This window comes from Tamandua tetradactyla, chromosome 12 (assembly GCF_023851605.1).
Source record: "Tamandua tetradactyla isolate mTamTet1 chromosome 12, mTamTet1.pri, whole genome shotgun sequence".
Lineage (NCBI taxonomy): Eukaryota > Metazoa > Chordata > Mammalia > Pilosa > Myrmecophagidae > Tamandua > Tamandua tetradactyla.
Window position 1 is genome coordinate 85,555,635 of NC_135338.1, and position 15,040 is coordinate 85,570,674.

A 15,040-nucleotide genomic window follows, 5' to 3' on the forward strand; every position below is an offset into this window, starting at 1 on the left:
TTTTTCAAAACACTCCCGAATGTTGGATCTTTAAACTAAAGGATAAAGTAGAAAGTCAAGTGAAAATAAAGAAGGTTTAATCCCTCCATGAATATCTTGAAAGAAATAACTGTAAGGAACTCTGGTTTTGCAAACCTTGCAGCAAGGCAGCTTCTGTCCAGAGGCCAATAAATGTTAGCCATCACTGATGCTATTATGCCTAAGGAAACAGAAAAATTGGTGCCCCAGAGCACAATTTAAGCTCCAAGCAAATAGAATTTCCAGAATTGATTAAAAAGCTCATGCTAGAAATTGGAAGTTTCAGTTTCCAGACAGTGGAGAGTACACATTTCTTAAGGCATTTAAAGAATTCCACATTTCATTTCCCCCAAAGACTCTAAGCTGCATGGTGCAGTTACATAACAGACAAGCTATAAGGGAAGAAAGAATTAGATTAATAGTTACATGAATAAGTGAAAAGAGGCATTGGGATAATGAGAACCAAAGCGACTGGCTCACATGACCAAGCTCCGGAACTCTTTGAGAGTATCCCAATGTTATAGAAGGTATTGCAGTCAGTGAAGAGCTAAATTTTGAATTTGAAACTTCACGCTCATCCTAGGAAGGGCCCAGAGAGTCTGACAGCCACAGAGGCAGCCAGCAAGTACAGGAACTCTCAAATTTCTCATTTGAGAGCAGGGAAGGCAACCACGTTTTCTCGTGTTAAGTGTGAAATGAATGCAAGCCTCCAGCATGATGTTTACCTGCTCTAGCCATGTTCTTAGAATGTGGTAAAGAGTGGTGTTTTTTTTTCTATTTAAAACAGCTTCAAATTAGGATGAGCTTGAACCTAGCAGTTGAGACCGTACTTTCCCAAAGGCAATGGGAAATTATCTAGAGTGTTTCTAAAAATAAAAAATAATGGGGCTCCTCTTAGATTATTCACCAGATTTGATATTCACTCTGCAGAAACTCCCTAAATATACATTTCATCTCCTGGGAGTATTTCCAAAGGTATGGCAATAAATAATCAGCATGAGTGGAAGAAAATGATAAAGTTAAAAGAAGACATTTATCTCAGGTATACAAACTATAAGGAATGGAAAAAGGAAGAAAGAAGGTGTAGGAACAACAATGCAAAATTTCAAGTTGCTAAAACAAAAACACCAAAACATGTTTTATATTTCTTCTCAGAATTAGATTAAGTAAAAGTAGCTTAAATGTGACTTTCTCCAATGAACAAATACGCTCCTCTCAAACAACAAAAAACAAATACACAGAATGAAAAAATAAAATATGGTCACAGTGGTTTAAATATAACAATTGTAAGAGTATAAAACAATGGGTGGAATTTCCTTATTTAAAAGATAAAGAGCTTCAGATTCGATTTTAGAACAAAATCCAGAAATATTATTATTTTTAAAGTAGATGTGGAAAGAGTAAAAATAAATGGTTGGGTCAGAAAAATATCAAACATAGTATGATACGAAAGCAGAATATAAATCAAAAGGGTTAAGAAAGAGAGTTTATTGTGTGAGGTGATGAAAGTCAAAGTAATCATTGGAAAAAAAAATACTCACATATGACTTAAAACACATTGTAAAAAAAAAATACGTGAAAGAAATCTAGTTAGAATTGCAAGATGAAATTCAAAGAAGCAAAATTGTAGCAGAAATCTTTATTTCTTTATATATCAAATAAAAATTTGACAGAATAGGGAAAAAGGAAATAAGACTTTGCAAAATTGAACAAAACTATTAATGAGTAATTTTACGCTAATATTTTAAAGGGAAAACACAAAACATTGAAAACTTTCACAGAAAAAAATTAGAAACTTTTCAATTAAGGAAAAATACCAAAATTTATGCACACTACATTAAGCGGCCTCACTGTAGGAAATGTGAATACTTTATATTAATAAATGAAGAGTAACCACCAATTAAACAACGATTCTATCACCTGGTCTGGGAGGAAATTTAAAATATAATCACAAACAGTTTTAAAATATGAACAATAAGGGGACTAGTCATCAAATCTTTGAACTCAAAGGAAAGATGTATTTAGGAAAACTGATTGCTTTAAATGTTTTTATTAATAAAAAATGAAAATTTAAAAACTGAGCGTGCATCTCAAAAATTTAGAGAAAGAACCATGAAAAAACTGCAAGGAAAAAATACATGCAATAAACAAATCGGACAAGAAAGACACAGTGAAACAGTAAAACTATAGCAGACACCTCTTACTCTGAGATGGAAAAAAATGAATTCTCTATACTAAATAAGAAAAGAAGATCCCTAAAATAAAACAGAAAAAATTTGAAAACCAATAAAAAGAAACAAAATAATTATGGAATATGTTGCTCATTTACAAAGGTGATACATTTGGCCATTTAAAAAAGGAGATGATTTTACAAAAGTTACAAAATGAAAAATGATACAAGAGGCTGAGAATGTGAGTAAACCAGAAAATATGAAAGATATTTCTAAAAGGGTCAGCAAAGACTCTGTTTCCCCTGCCACAATAAGTTAGCTGGATTTTTTTCCCCAAAATTTCAAATAAAAGTTAATTACAATTCATAATTTTTTCCTTAAATTAAATATTTCTTAGTTGATTCTAGCAGGCAATTGCGGTCCTTTTCTTAAAGTTCTTAAAACCTGATAACATTACAAAGGAAATCTATCTCTAAGTAAAACTCTTAGGAATGTGAAAAAAAAAGTAAATAGAACATGACCCTATTTTAAAATAATTGTTTGCCATAAACAGGAAGGGGTTATCACGGAACTTATCTGGTTTAATACAAATAAAGCTATGAATAGAGTACACACTTAAACAAATTCAGGAATACATTTTACACGAAATTTTTTATCAGAAGATTAAAACATTTGATTAAATTCAAGTTTCTTTCCTAGTAAAAAGTTTATAAAGGAATAGGAAAATACTCTTTAACATGAGAAAACCTGCCAGGCTGTAACAGAGAAACTTCTGAGACATTCCATTTTAAAACAGTAAAAAACAAATATGTTTTTTATTAAGATCATTTATCATGAATTTGGAGACTCTTGTTATCCTAACAATACTTTAAAAATGCACTAGAGAATCAATAATATAAAATAAGAAACAGCATCGTTATATGAAGTTAAACCTGAAGAAACTAAGAATTTCAACTAAAAGTATTAGACATAATAAGAGAAGTCAGGAAAGTGTCCAGAAAAAGGTTATATCACAAAAATCCATGGCATATCTAGTAAAACCCAGCAAGTAACTGGTAATTGATTTGAGGTGATCCCATTCAGAATGTTAGTTTTTGATCTAATTTACTTTCAACCAAACCTCAAAAAATACTTTAAAAATCCAATAAAATTATTCCAAAGTTAAGTCTCAAAAAACAAATAAAATACGAAAAACAAATAAAATGAAATCATGCTTATTGAAAAAATTTAGAATGCACAGAAAAGTGTAAATAAAAATCACGTTTGATCTCACTGTGGTATTAATACTTAGCTATTTATCCTTTAAGAGCCAAAAGATTATTTGGAATGCATAATGAGAAAAGGATTGTCCTATAAAAAATAATCTATGCTTTCAACTTAAAAACAAATAAATTTAAACACAATAGAGAATGCAGAAATAGACTATCAGATACTAAGTTTACTAAACGATAAATATTAACTAAGCAAGTAAAGAAATGATAATTATTTAATAAATGCTTTCTGGAAACTTAGAGATCAGAATGAAGAACAAAAATAACTTAGACCTAGTCCTCAAACCTATTACCACAATAAACAGAGTGGATTAAATAGTAAACTAATAATAATAATGGGAAAATTAAGAAAAAAATGAGTAGAACTATGAATGAAAGTTATTTTCTAATTATTTCAGGCAAATTGATAAAATTAGATTTCTAAAAATCACTATAAAAAATGAAAAATAATTGAAATGAATGATGGTCAAATGCTTATTATGTAAAATAGATGAAGGATTTAAACAAATTCATTAGAACAGAACCATACACCAAGTGTTCAGCTGAAAATGTTAAAAGAAAAGAGATGGTTTAAACAAATTAAAACTAATAGGAAACAGCATCTGGTGAAACAATCATCTCTTCTAATATTTAAAGAAATTCAAATTGAATCAATGTGTTATCATTTTACACCCATTAAATGAAATTAAGACAAAAAAAATGACAAAACTCAGTGCTGCCTTTGGGGAAACAAAGTGCTCTGTTTTATTTACGGCAACGAAAATCGATTCATTTCTTCTGGAAAGAAAGCATCAATGCATATCACAAAACAAAAAGAAATGTTCCATTCAGAAAAAAATCTACCTCTCAGAATTTATCCTAATGAAATGAATATAAAAGGCAAAAATATTTACAAAAATAGTTAAAACAGCACTGTTTAAAATTTCAAACACTGAAGACAATTTAATTGCAAATGTTTAATTTTCAAAGTTGAGATTAATTATTACAGTGTTACTTCAAGCTAGGCTAGGTACACTACCACACCATTTCAGGTTTTGTTTAATAAAAGAATTATTCTACTAAAGAAAAGTTTGAAAGCTGCACCTTTTCAAGACAAAAACACAGTTTAAAAGATGATTGCAGAAACACTGAAAACTGTGTAAAAATAATTAAAAGTGAAAAAATCAAAGCACAAATGTGTATGAAAATGCTTGCAAATGTGGGTAAAAGTGGTGTGAAATCCATCTAGTTGAATAAGAAGTAAATGGACCCCTTTTGGGGGGACAAAGGGAAAGAAAATAATATCAGGTTTTTTACTTTTGCTGCTTCTCTCAGTCATTTCCTGGGGATTTTAGACCTTTAACAAAAATGCTCAAAAAAGAATTGTATGCTATTCAAGCAATCTGATGCCACATCTCTTGACTTGGTGGTGTTTATAATGGGCCAATACCTGTATTGTTGTTTCTGGTATGAATTAATATGATTGGTAATTAAAATGTATTTATGATATTTTGTTTAAAATGTAAAGAACACTGACTCACATTTCAATGTTTTAAAAAGCACCATTTTCCACTCTCTCTTATTTAATATTGTGTGTGTGTGTGTGTGGTTTGTTCCCAGAAGCATGTGGGAGAGGGTAGGGGTTTTTAGGGCCACTGTTTCTTTGCTTCTCAGTCAAAGGAGACTTTGGTGATAAGGACCATATGAATTTCTTTTTTATATGACAAACCCCAACCCAGTGCTGCTCTTGAATAAAGCGCTATTGGTGAAAACAGGCAAACAAAACAAAATACCAAGACAATTCTAAAAACTGCAAGGAACAAGAATGATAGGTTAGACAGCAGGTTTTTTTTAAATGAACATAAATGAAATATATGTACTCTTTAAGAACATTTAACTTAAACCATTTATTGTTAAAATATTTCCTAAACTGTTGATTTTTAAGATATCATTCACCATTTTCGTCTGTTGACATTATAAGATTAACTGCCATCACACCTCTGTGCATTTTAACCCCTTTCCTTCAAAAGAGGAAAAACAGGGTCTTCTCTGAAGTCTTTTCAGAAGAAACCGTTTGAAAGTGGTCCTCTTAGCAGTCAGTTCTTTTTCCACTTTGCACCTCGACATGACATTTTCACATCAGGAAAGTTCTATCAGGGTGGCTCCATGTCTGGGAGACCAGCTTAAGCTGTGCTTGGGGCCGAAGTCCAAAGCATGAGTTCCTGTCTTGTCCAGGTGGTGTGGCGGGGAAGCAGGTCACATCACTTTCCTGAGACTCAGATAAAATGGGGTGACTGTGATGGCAATACCTGCATTAACAATTACACACAGTAGTTCTGAAGCCAAACAAAATTTAAATTAGATACCGTCTATCAATGTTAAAGGTACTATGCAATCCCAAGTTATTTATTAATACTACCTAAAGAGGCTATTTCTTTTATTTTCAAATCTGAGTGCTGTTACAGAATTGAATGCTTAGAGTGCAAAATGCACCCATTTCCAGGCAATGGGGGTTGTTTGCCCACCCCACCTAGCCCCTCACCCCCGACTCTCAAGCCTGTCCCGGCTTGTGCATCAGCAGCCCTGTCCCCTGCCCCTCCACTGCTAGTTTTCCTCTGACCCAGGATCCTTACCCCAGCTTGTTTCAGACAGCATCCCTGTCCCTTTGGCAAACCCCAGACTCCCCTCAAAGCTTTATTTTACAAAGACCTCATCCCAACTGTCCATCTGCGGGTTGTGTTTGTACCTCTGGTTTTCCTTCTCCCTGGTGGCCCAGACCTGTTCCACCTCTGGCCCCAAGGGATCTTGAAGAGTGAACGGGTCTGCACTTGAGGAAGAGGGTGAGGGAAAGCATTCCATGGCAAAGAGAATGGCAGGAGCAAAGACAGAGGCTGGAAAACATCGCCCGGGCTCCTGGATGTAGCTGCAGGGGACTCGGTAGCAGGCTAAGAATACCAGCTGTAAAGCCACTGAGCGATGGCACTGCTAAGGGTTTCAGACCAGAGAGTGGAGCTGTCTGTAGCGGAACAGCTCCAAATAATTTAGCCTCTCTATCCAGACACAGTGTTAGAGGAAGCCTAATCATCCCACTGTGTCCAATTTCTATTGATTTCTCTAATCCCTTCAAGGAATTTATCTTAAGGAAGTGATCAAATGCTCACAAAAGCTATGTACAAGGATGTTAATTACAAAATTATTAGAATTGAGAATAATTGAAATCACTTTACATATCCAACAATAGTTGATAGTTTTACATGAAGTAAAGCACAGCCATAAGACTGGATTATTCATTGGCATAATATTAAGTGAGAAAAGCAGAAAACTGTTCTGTTTAATTCTATACATGTCTACCTACCTACATATATACATATGACCTATAGAAAGAAAATGAATAGCACGTTAATTGTATGTTATCCCTACCTGAGGAGATAACAGGTGGTTTGCATTTTATTTTACTTAATAAGGATTTCCAGGCCTTTTAAAATGGATATTTGTTGCCTGTTTATCAGGAAAAAAAAAAGACATTTTAAATTTCAGTGTGGTGCAGCAGTTCAACGTCAATATCTATTAGTCATAAAATTAAATCTTTCAAAATGCTCTGTTTGACATGCACACATATCAGCTGCAAACATATGCCAAGTTTTTGAAAATGTCAATATGAATTTAATTTATCCAAATAACCGTAAGGACTCTGTGTATGCCAAGCATCCCATGGCTAGAAGCTAAAAGAAACTTTGTGATCAGTAACTCTCTTTGGAATGCTTCAAGTTGCAAAATCACCTCTGAGAAAACCACATCGTTTACTTTATTGCAATTTTTTTGCCAACACTTAGATCTTTTCCTCACATTTCCACACATGAAATTTTTAGTTCCAGGCAAACTCTAAGTATTTTCTTTTAGGAGTTAGGTGTCTATTTTTTTTTATCAGAATGTCACTTTTTAAATTTAGACTGAAACTCAATTCTGTTTAAAGAACTTTTGCTTAGGTAACTTATCAAAAGAGTATGATTGAGTGCTTTCGACTTGAATATGTTAAAAAGGAGAATCATGGAATTTAATAAAGTATATTATTTTCTCTTGGGCTTAAAACATCTACAAAGCATACAATTCAAATACTATGTTTAATCTCCAATTTCTTGCAAAAAACTCTTTTTTGCATTAATCTGGTAAGAGAACTAATTCCGGACAGCACTTGTTTGAATTAGAGGGGACATCCCTTCTAGCCTGCTTTGAAATTCTTGTGGACACAGAGAAGGCTCTTTTAGTAAGAGAATGGGTGAACTATGGGAAGGAAAACAAAAATCTTTATAAGCATCTGAGTTTCAAACTTTTCAAGTACAATCTAATTATACAATCTAAAACCACAGGCACCTGGGATATATTCCAGAAAAAGGACTGAATTCAGTGGGAAGTCAAATATCCAGTGAGGTTGTCATATAAACAAATAGGTCTATATGGAATGGGGACATTGAGAGTTGAACATAAAAATGGAAATTTGATAAGAAAAGGACTCACAACTAGACTATATAAAGAATGCATCTAAATCAATGAGGACAAATTATTCGGTCTTAATAACTGACAGAGGGTTGGTTGACCAGGCAATACCCAAAAGAAGAAGCTGAAATGACTAATGAACATATAAAAATATGCTTGGCCTCACCAGTAATCAGGGAAATGCAAATTAAAACAACCATGAGAATGCATTTTATACTCATCATATTTGTAAAAATAAAAGTCTAACAATATCAAGGGCAGTGTGATGGTGGCTCAGGGGCAGAGTTCTTGCCTGCCATGCTGGAGACCTGGGTTCAATTCTCTGTGTCTGCCCATGCAAAAAAAAAAAAAACAAAAAACTAACAATATCAAATAATAGCATGGAAGTAGAGAAACAAGTCTTTCATCTCTGATGGGAGCATAAAATGGCAAAATCACTTTGAGGAGTAATTTCGCAAAATATAGAATGGGTGAAAATGTGTGTCCCTGTGACCCAGCAATTCTACTGCAAGGGATATATCCTAGAGAAACTCTTACACATATGCTCAAGGAGACAAGAATCAGCATTTCTGCAATAACATGATTTATTTGATCCTGAAAACATCTTGTGGTGTCCAAAACCTTCCACTAAAAATAGCAAGACATATGGGGAAAATGGGTTTGGAGTAGACCACTCAAAACCTATGGAACGTTGTCACTCAAGCACCAACAAAAGCAAACATGTTTCCTAAAAATCATTGCAATAATACAGCGCAGTTAAACCATTGCTGACATTTGCACCTATTCCAGATTGCCATTCTTTGCAGTTTTAAATCTTTGGGCTCTGATTCCTCCTTGAACAGGTAAATGTAGGGGAACAATCACCTCTAATAGAGATCACTTCTATCAAAATGAAGAATATGGTCTCAGGGACAGACTTCTTTATTAGTTCATTGCTTTAATACAGGGAGGAAATGCTTGCAATTTCTTAATTTTCATCTGCACTCTCAATGTTGCCAGGTAGAATGGAAAGCTTAGCAGCTTTTGAAGCCACTAAACCTGCCACCATTTGCTCTGAAGAAAGAAGAGATCTGTAGATTTTTCAGCTTCAACTCTATTTATTGCTAAGACTTCTCTCTTTCATCCCTTCAAAATTAATAACATGCTGGGAAAAATCACATGTAAGCCAACACGACCTCCGTGTTCTATCAACATCATTCCCCTATTTACCAATTGTGTACTAGGTAATTTATACAAAAGAAACCCTAGTTCTAACAGAACAGAAATATGAGAGTGTTCATTGCAGCACTGAGTATTGTAGTGAAATGTTTGACAAGGGGGCCCTAAATGCCACTCATTTGGGAATAGATAAATAACATGTGTTATGTTCAAATCATGGGATATTATATAGTAACTCAAACAAATGAACTAGATATATGGTATCAACCTGAATACGTCTTGAAACATAATACTGAGTTTTTAAAAAGCAAGATACAGAATAATAGAGAGAACAGTTTCTTTTATGCAAAAATTTAAAAATCATATAAAACAATAGTAAGGTTTGAATATAGGTAGGAAACGTATACAAAGATAAAAAATACACATGGCAAAGTAGTGATCACAGTTTTCTTTGCAGGGGGAAGGAGGCGTATGAAACCAGGGCAAGGAACAAAGGGAGTTTCTTTTTTATCTGGAGTGTTTAGTTTTAAACAAAATCTAAAGCAAAAATCAAGAAAATTTGCCAATTCTGGCTTTTAGGTAATGTGTCTCTGCAATACTTTTCTCCATATTTTTTCTGTATTAAAAATTTTTCCCAGTTAAAAATATAGGAGTTTAACTCAGTTTAGCAGACATTTAATGAATGCCTGATCTGTACATGTGCCCACCCTACGCCCCCCCAACGAAGGGACATTGGTGAAAGAAATAAGATACAAATTCTGCCTACAAACAATTTATAATAACAGGAGAGCATAAATAGGGGTGTGAGGATATGAAGAAAGAAAACTTAATTCCACCTGTTGGGAATCAGGATTGCTTGTTCCTGAAAGATGTGAAGAGATATTAGCCAAGGTCTGCCCAGGTGGTGGGAACAGCATGAGTAGGAAACAGAGGAGATGGACTGCAGAGAGGCAAGTTTTTAATACAAATTATGAGTTGTAACGGTGTGGCTAATATCTCAGAGAAAAGACTAGAAAGAAAAAGTGGTAACTAGGAAGTGGGGTCTTTTTTTTTTTTTTTGCAAATAATATAAAATACAACCTCAATCTATTATGCAGCACACTAAACAAAGTATTAAAATCATCCTGACTACAAGCTCCGGTGATGTATGAGCAGGGTCTCTCCCTGGGACCTGGTGCATGGAAGTGTTGAGCAATGCTCTGTGGAGTGAAGGAATAAAGAGTGCTCAAGAGGGAGCTTTCTCTTTAAGGAATGAGGTGTTATACAAATACAAATTCTTTTCCAAGATGAAAGCCCAAGACAAAGAGACAAAGGAACCCAATGGTGTAGTCATAAATGGCACAGAAAACCCTAATTCCACTTGTTACAAATGTTATCATTTCAATAAGGCAGAATTAGAGTTCATCCATGGAATGAAGTTATCCCTACTTTTCCAAATAAATTCATTCTGTAAATGGCATCCCCCCCCCAAAAAGTTTAACCATGTCTGAGGACAGACTTTGTAACCCTATACCATAACGAGCTGACTAACCTCGGGAATGCCTCTTCTCCTTTTCCTATGCTTCAGTTTCCACATCTGCAACCTCTGTGGGTTAAAAAAAGGGAGATGGTGTATCAAGCATGATACCTGGCCTGGAGAAACCATTCCATAGACGTAAGTTATTTTTATCCTCTTCTAGAAGGATCTACATATATATGAGCATTATCTATGTTGCATTAATTGAAAATACTTTTTATCTAGTCCCTAAAGTATTCTAATAAGAATAATTTTATAATTTAAAAGAGTAAAAGCCACAGTCTGTTTAAAGGACTCTCCATTAGAAATACTTCCCTATTTCTCACAGTTTTTTTTTTTTTCCGACACAGAGATAATGAACATGGGGTTCAAAGAGTTTGGAAATTGTTTGCAAAATTGTGTGTATAAATAGAGACAGATTTTCCCAGGAATAGGTTCCATAACTTTTATCAGATTACCTGCCCCCAGCCACTGCTCTAAACTTTATATTGTACATTTCTTAGTATAACCCAGCTTGGCAAATAGAAACAGCTTTGAAAACTACCTGCCTACTAATACAAAAATTTAATGGAGGTGGGTGATAAGATTGGAGGATGGAAATAAAAGAGAATAAATTAGCAAAATAAGAGAGGAGCCTTTCTTGGGACAATGAAGAGGGGTTACCTCAGCCCTCTGTACTTGGGGTCCACTGAAAAAAAAATGACAAACAAGCAGTGTCTCAGAAGCAGCCCATCTTTGATAAGCAGGTAGACGGGTTGACAGTCATAAGTATATTCAACATACTGTCTTTCGTTGGACAGATTTGTGGCTGGCTCAATTGACCGTTTATTTAGCATCTATCATGCCCACTGCAATGGAAAAGGAATCAAAGACCAATTTCTTTACACAGTTGTTCACTGCAATGGTTAGGCATAGATGCATGAAGTAAACTGTAAATATAATGTAATGGAAATGTATTCGGTTTTGCCTCATTTAATCCTGAGAATCCAGTGAGGCTTTAACCCATTTTCCCCTCAAGGAGACAGACTTTTGAGTGGTCCCTGACTTACTTGCCCCTATCTCCACATTACAACCAGTTCCCACATTTTAGTTGCCACAGCCAGTTCTTGATTCACGCTGACCTCACGCTGACTACATTGTCCTCAACCTAAGATTGAGAGGGTTTTCCTCCCCGCCCCACACAACCTATTTCTGCAGCATCCTAAAAGGCAAATTGAGAGCAGTGCACTTTCTCCTCCCAGATAACCATCAGATAAAGCCTTCTTTCTTCTCCTCCCCCTCTTACTCCTATCCTAATTGTGAACCAAGAAGAAATATTTCATGAGATTTTTAAACCCTCTTATTGCAAACATCAAAATTTGGAAAGTGAGGAACGTTGCATTATGCACCAAGTGTTGCAAGTTTGGGGAGGGCTATTTCCTTTAGGAAATGTTCAGACCGATTTTCTTTCTTCACCATTTTCCCTATGGGCTGGTGTCCCATGACAAAGGAAAGCACCTCATGCCATTCACCCATAGGAATGACTCTGGTGCGTTCTCCCTGGTGCCCTCTGCAGAGCGTCTTCTCCATCCAATGCCCTCCTCACAGGGTCAGGACCCTGCTGTAGGTGGGCACAGCCAACTTCCAGGTGGACAAGGCAGGGCAGCTTTGAGGATTACACAGAGAGCAAGGGCCACAGAAATCTCCCTGACTCTAGTGATGGGATTTCCATAACTAGCAGCAATTTTTAGCTCTAAAAAGAGGGCTTTCGCTGCTCTATCTTGAGGGAGCTTTACACGCCCAGGAATCGGGGGTGGGGGGCAGGAGAAGCGAATCCTCAGCCTTCACTCACTTGAGGCCCCCTCATCCTCCTCACTCTCTGCCTCATCCCCACACCCACACATAGACTATCTGGTAATAGGTAGTGGTTTTCAAACTCTTTTTCTTTTTATATAGTGGAATCATTTTTTTTCCCCAAAAGAAGTATTGGGCCAAAATCCAATCTATAAAACAGCTTGAAGCAGAGCTGACCTAGAACTTGGGCAGGGGAACCACTAATATCTTTACTTAATATCAACTTCTTTCTAACCTCCTCCCAGCAAGGGGCAGGAATCTGCAGCACTCCCCAACCCCCAGGAACACCACTGAGTAAAACTTGGCTGAAGGAAACAAAGCAGTCACTGGTCACTGTCTCCATCAAGGTTCTTGATTACAAACAAAATCCAATTCTAGGCACCTGATCAATGCAGAGTTTATTGCAAGTTTATTGATTCATCTAGCTGAACCAAGCTAGATGATCAGCTGAGCTACTTCAGAGGAGGGTGGCATGTATGCCCACTACAATTCCAGAGCACTGGTCTTTAGAATTGTGCAGTGTGCAACCTACATAGCTGTCCCTGGTGATCCTAGGCAGGGCCCTCAGGATCCCATTGAAAGGAAAACAGTGCTCAGATGCTGGGCAGCCAAGAATAACAAATGTCCTTTCTGCTCCTGTGTACAGACACTTTAACGACCTCAGATAATTTAATCTATTTTATTTTTTGGTGGGGGGCGGGGGGAGGGCGGGGCATGGGCAGGCTCCAGGAATCAAACCTGGGTCTCTGGCATGGCAGGTGAGAATTTTACCACGGAGCTACCCTTGCACTGTCTGATAATTTAATCTTTTAAAATGCAGATTCTTAGGCTCTCCCTCCAGGGACTATATCCAGTAAAACATCTCTTAGCTTGCGCATTTCCATTTTGTAGGCATCTCTGCTGCTTCTGATGTGGTAGGTCAGGGAACACACTTTAAGAAACACTGCCCTGCCTCTTAAGAATTACTATTGCCATTTTACAGATGGGGAGAAGTTTCTTTTACCCAAGATCACACAGCTGGCAATGAGCATTTGAATCCACTTCCTACTGGCTCCAAAGCTTGGTCTGTTTCTATTGCCCTCAAGATATCTCTCTTTGTATCTGTTTCCAACACTTCAGTTTCCTACCATCAAAATGTTACTTAACATATCTCCTTAATTTGACTTGCTTAAAAAATAAAACAGATTTCTTTAACAGAAAAAAAAATATTTATTATTTCTAAAAATAGAAAACCAGTTGCTGCAAATGGGAGGTAATAAAAATGAGCTGGTGCCTGACAGCAGCAGACCCGGACATCAGGGACTTAGGTCACTCTGAAAACAGTGCTGAAGCAACAGTCTCCACGCTGAGCCCACCCTGCTTACCCATGGCGACATTCACATGGTATAGATGAGTTTTTCTTAACCTGAGACCCATGTATGGGCTCAGGGGCTTTGTAAACCCCACCATGGGAATTTTTTTCAAGCTGCTTGATCTGTATGAATGTTTTCCTGGGCAGCGGGTTAATTGCCCTCATCCAAGTCTCAAAGGGCTCCATTATTAAAAAAAAAAAAAAAAAAAAAGGTTAAAAACTGCTGTTAGAAATTAACATTTCCAACCTGTCCTTTTCTTTCTTTATTTAGTTTGTGCCCCAGGATTCACCCTCCTGCCTACTGTTTTCTAAGGATCCCCTCCGGGTCTGCCTCGATCTTCATTCCTCCCACCCCACCTTCAGGAACCTGAACTCAGAGGACGCTTCCACCATGTTTCTGTGATTTCCCATCAGAAAGGCAAAAGGCACACGTGGTCTGGCCCCTAGGGAGGGCCACTTTAGTCTGTCTTCTGGACAGATAATGACATCAAATTCCCTTCATCCAAATGTCTGCACCCTTGGTCTGGATACTGTAATTGAAATATTTCCCTGCAGCTTTCCTTTTCCTTCTAAAAGGAATTATGAATTGAACAGTTAAGTAAATGGATAGCGGGTGGTGGAAGTTAGAGATCTCACTATAGGGAGTTTACAGATAAGCACGGGAGGAGGTTCATGATCCATGTAGTAATGGATTAGTGTTGGAGACATCAGCATGGACTCGAGTTTCACTTAACGGAGATAGAGATGGAGACTACAGAAGTGGTTATAGACACGTGTGAAGACACACATTAGTATACACACATATGTATCTCTTCACTGAGAGGGCCCAGAGGTAGTGGAAACCCAGCAGCAATAAGCACATCTAGGGCCCGGATCTTGTTTTTTAATGTCATTCTACAATAAAAGGAATCTGGGCTCCTTGGAGAAATGACCAATCCCAGGACTCAGGCAGGAAATATACAATATGAGCCTGGAGCATCTTGTCGTGCCAGAAAGTAAGACAGTGCTAACATAACAAACAAACCAAACACCCCACAAGAATGGGGATATGTCAAAAGGACACAGGAGCCAAATCAAAGAATTCCCAATGGGCCAAAGCTGCAGCAATTTGAGCAAGCAAATAAATAAATAAATTAGTATTGCTTTATAACTCAAAGGTATAAAGCAAATATCCATGAGTTTATACTGATAGAAATAATTGATTAACTAAATAAATAAATGGAGAAGAGACAATTTCCCCAAGAATTCA